The following is a 5,000-nucleotide window of genomic DNA, read 5'->3' as shown; positions in this document are numbered from 1 at the left end:
GGTGAGAGGTAGGGGAGGGGATGGTGAGAGGTAGGCAGGGGATGGTGAGAGGTAGGCAGGGGATGGTGAGAGGTGGGGAGGGGATGGTGAGAGGTGGGGAGGGGATGGTGAGAGGTGGGGAGGGGATGGGTGAGGGGATGGGAGATGGGGAGGTGAGGGGTAGGGATGGGATGGTGAGTGGTGGGGAAGGGATGGTGAGAGGTGGGGATGGTGAGGGGTAGGGAATGGGATGGTGAGGGGGTATGGAGGGGGAGGTAGGGAATGGGGGATGGTGAGGGGTAGGGGGGGATGGTGAGGGGTTGGGGGGGATGGTGAGTGGTGGGGTTGGGATGGTGAGGTAGGGAGGATGGGAGGTGGTTGAGGGGGTTGGTGAGGGGTCGGGAGGGGTGGTGAGGGGTAGGGAGGGGTTTGGGTTAAGGGGGATGGTAGGGGAAAGGGGGTTTGGGTGGAGGTAGGGGGTGGGAGGGAGGTGGGAATTGGTGGATGGGAATGGGAATAGGTGGAGGGTGTGGGAGGGGGGGGTTGAAGGGGGAAGGGAGGAAAGGTGGGGTTAAGGGAGGGTGAGGTGAAGGTGGAAGGAGTTGGGGAAAGGGGGGAACTGTAGGAAAGGGAAAGGAAGGGGGGAGACGAACGGATGAGGAGGAAGGTAAGCATGACGAAGGGAAAGGAAGGGGAAAGGGGAAGGGGAGGGGATGGGAAGGGGGGGGGGGGGGAAGGGTTGTAGGTAAAGGGGGGTGGAGGGGGGAGGGAAGGGAGTTGGAAAGAAGGGAGGAGAAAGGGGAAGGGGAAAAGGAGGGAAAGGGGGGGGAAGATGGGGGAGAGGGGGAAAGGGGGCAAGGGGAGGGGGGAAAGGGGGAAGGAAGGGGAAGGAAGGAAGGAGGGAAAGGTGATGGAAGGGAGGGGAAGAGGAGGACGGAGGGAAGAGTGGGGGATGGGAATGGAAAGGAAGGTGGGGAAGGAGATGATGGAATGGGAAGGTGAAGGGGAAGAAGGGGGAGTGGGAGGAACGGTGAAGGGGAAGAAATATATGATATATATATATATATATATATATATTTATATATAATATAGGGTAGTATATAGGTTTAATATATTATATATATATTATATATATATATATTATATATATATATATATATATATTTATATATAATATATATATCCGAAAACAGGAGGGGAAACCACGGGGAGAGTTTTGCGCCCAAAGAGTCACTCTTATCTGAGTCCAAGCCCCCCGCCACCACCTTTGCCCTCTGTGCCTAGACTGCCAAAAAGTCGAACCCGAGTCGTTCGGTTCGGCGCCACGCGAGAGGCGAAGTCAAACAAACGCGTCACAGCGACAACAGAACCTAACAGTGAAGAAAGACAACGAACAAAAAAATAAATAAATAAATAAATAAATAAATAAATAAATAAATAAAAAGGCGAAAGAGGAGACAATTGGAGATAATGGTTCGTACAGAGAGAGAGACTATCTCCCCTCCCTCCTCTCTTTTTTTTTTTTTTTGAGTTGGTAAGAGAGGAGTACATGTTGTAGAAGGAAAGGGAGGGGGGAGGAGGGAGAGAGGGAGGGAGGGAAAGGGAGGCAAGGGAGGGTGGGAAGGAAGGAAGGGAGGAGGGAGAGAGGGAGGGAGGAAAGGGTGGAAAGGAGGGAGGAAAGGGTGGAAAGGAGGGAGGGAGGGAGGGAAGGAGGACAGGAAGGAGGGAGGGAAGGAGGGCAGGATGGAGGGAGGGAGGGAGGAAGGGAGGGCAGGATGGAGGGAGGGAGGGAGGGAAGGAGGGCAGGAAGGGAGGGCAGGAAGGATGGAAGGATGGAAGGATGGAGGGGAGGGAGGGAGGAAGGGGAGGGAGGGAGGGAGGGAGGAAGGGAAGGGAAGGGAGGGAGGAAGGGAAGGGAAGGGAGGGAGGAAGGGAAGGGAGGGGGGAAGGGAGGGGGGAAGGGAGGGGGGAAGGGAGGGAGGAAGGGAAGGGAGGGAGGAAGGGAGGAAGGGGGGAGAAAGGGAAGGGAGGGAGGGAAGGTCAGAAGGGAATAGGCGAGTGCTCAGCGGTGGGAAACAAAAGAAGAACGATCTTCAGCTGCATGAAGAGAGCACGGGGGCGGCATCAAGGGCGGAGGGGAAGAGGAGAAAGGGGAGGAAGAGAAAGGGGAGGAGGAGAAAGGGGAGGGGAGGAGGAGAAAGGGGAGGGGAGGAGGAGAAAGGGGAGGGGAGGAGAAAGGGGAGGGGAGAAGAAAAAGGAGGGGAGGAGAAAGGGGAGGGGAGAAGAAAAAGGAGGGGAGGAGAAGAGAGGGGAGAGGAAGGGGGAATGGAATGGAGAAGAGTAAAAGTAGGAAGACAACTAGGTACACGGGGGGGGAAGATGAAGACGAGACAAAGACAAGGGATAGAGAAAACTAGGAGGAAGAGGTACACGAGGTGTAAGATGAAGAGGAGGAGGACGAGGAGAGAGAAAACGAGGAGGAAGAGGAGGAAGAGGAAGAAGATGAGGATCAGGAGGATGTGAAGGGACAAAAAGAGGGAGAGAATGATCTTAAAATTGTAAATATTTGCTTGGACATTCCATATCAAACTTAGGTAAACAAAACAAAAACAAAAACAAACAAACAGTTTGATTGTGCCTGGTGCGGGAAAACCAACAGAACACCACAAGTCGGCACCCTGCTCTGTTGGGCAAAGGGTTGGGTCAGCATTGTCCTACACACATTGTTACCTTCCATGTTTTCTCTTGTTTGTGTTTTGTATAAATGTGTGAAGTTTCTCCTTTCCTCCTTTGTTCTGTGGTACGGGCAGCAAGCGGCTTTTGTGTCGCTTGCAGTGGGCGAGATGCAGGTATCACCCGTCATCCACGAGGAGCTGAGATGGGAAGGGGGAAAGGGTGGTGAGGAGGGAGTGGAATGGGTGGGAATAGGTACGTGCCTCTGATTTGGCTACCTCTCTTATAAGGTGGAAAAAACCTCTTGGTATATAGATGTAGATAAAAAAAAAATTGGTAGTTTTCGTTTTGTGATGAAGCGAATTGTTACCTTCGTGATTTTTTTTTTTTTATAGATAAAGCGTTAAATAAAATGAAAATTTCTGAGAAGTCTACTTTCTCTTTATCCTCCTGGAGCATGAACAGGTGATAATTGAGAGCTTTAGGGAAAAAATATATCTGTATACATGAACATATATCTGTATACATGAACATAAATATATAATTCTTAATCTCCTGCCGGCTATTTCCCCCCCCCTCATGAAGGGTAGCCTTTTTATTTCCCCGAAAACAGCCCCTATCAGCTCCGACAGCAACAGAAAGTCGGAACCAATTTCCTCGCTACACATACATTTCCTCAGCAACGTCAGAGCCCTCAGACTCACGAGGTCTCTTAATTTGTACTTTCCTTCTAATCCAGGGGTTCTTAACCTTTTTTCTCCAATTCCCCACTTTTTAGTGAGCCAACTCTCCATTTCCCACCACAGCATCGGTCTTTGACAAATTCGATTTTAACCCATGCAGTGTTTAGTACGTAAATATACGCTTTGCTTTTTTGTGCTATTTTACGGCCCTTAATTTTTGTTTGCATATATTAGATTTTTTTACTAACAGTTATCACATGGAAATAAAATACATATGAAAAGACAGTGGTTCTTCTGTCCGACCGGTCATTCCCCACTTGGCAACTCCGCCATTCCCCACCAGTGGGGAATTCCAACACAGGTTAAGATAAAATAAAGATAAAATAAAGATAATATAAAGATAATAATAAAGAAAATAAAGATAAAATACATATGAAAAGACAGTGGTTCTTCTGTCCGACCGGTCATTCCCCACTTGGCAACTCCGCCATTCCCCACCAGTGGGGAATTCCCCACAGGTTAAGAACCACTGATCTAATCTCACGCGTCCTCTTTACTGTCTCACGTAGTTCCTCTCACTTTTTTCTTCCTCTGTAATGACGTTGGACAAAGATTTAAGAAGGAAGTAGGCAAGAACTGGTTTACCTAAGGAGTGGTTAACGAATGGAATCGACTTGGTGACTAGTGAGCGCTGAAACTATTTGTTGTTTTATGAGAAGGTTAAATAACTTTATGAATGGGGACGTATTTATGCATACACAAAACGCACATGATCTATTCCTGATATGGTTATTTTTTTTTTTTTTTTTTTTTTTTTTTTTTTTTGCGTTCGCCTTGTACTGACCATCATGCAGGTTTTGTCGAGAAAATTCGGAATCGGTTCCAAATGTTGATTAATCCCTGTCCAGACTTTATTCAGCGAGGAAAAGGGAGAGGGAGGGAGGGAGAGAGAGAGACTGAGGGAAAGGAGAGGAGTGTGGGAACGAGAGGAGAGAGGGAAGGAGAGGAGAGAGAAGGAGAGGAGAGAGGGAAAGAGAGTAGAGAGGGAAGGAGAGGAGAGAGAGGAGAGAGAGGGAGAGAGAGGAAGAGAGGAGAGGGAGAGGAAGAGAGGAGAGAGAGAGAGGGAGAGAGGAGAGAGGGAAAGGAGAGAGGGAAAGGAGAGAGGGAGAGAGGGGGAGGGAGAGAAAGGAGAGAGAGAGAGAGCGGGAGAGGGAGAGAGAGGAGAGAGAAGGAGAGTGGAAGAGGGAGAGTGGGAGAAGGAGAGAGAGGAGAGAGGGAGAGAGACGGAGAGAGAGGAGAGAGAGAGGAGAGAGAGTAGGAGAGAAGGAGTGACCGAGAGGGAGGGGAGAGAGAGAGGGAGAGAGGGAGGGATGGAGAGGGAGGGGGAGAGAGGGAGGGGAGAGAGGGAGGGGAGAGAGAGGGTGGGAGAGGAAGGAGGGAGGGAGATAGGGTGGGAGGGAGGAAGGGATGGAAGGAGGAAGGTGGGATGGAGGGAGGAAGGAAGGGATGGAGGGAGGAAAGAAGGGATGGAGGGAGGGAGGAAGGGATGGAGGGAGGAAGGAAGGGATGGAGGGAGGGAGGAAAGGAAGGAGGAGGTAAATTGGTCTTCCAAAATACATATACTTTTGACAGCTTTGCAAAGGGGTTCCTTACAAATTTGACTTT

This window comes from Oratosquilla oratoria, chromosome 18, assembly GCF_046742065.1.
Source record: "Oratosquilla oratoria isolate Oo_2021 chromosome 18, ASM4674206v1, whole genome shotgun sequence".
Classification (NCBI taxonomy): domain Eukaryota; kingdom Metazoa; phylum Arthropoda; class Malacostraca; order Stomatopoda; family Squillidae; genus Oratosquilla; species Oratosquilla oratoria.
Note: the sequence above shows the minus strand (reverse complement) of the source record.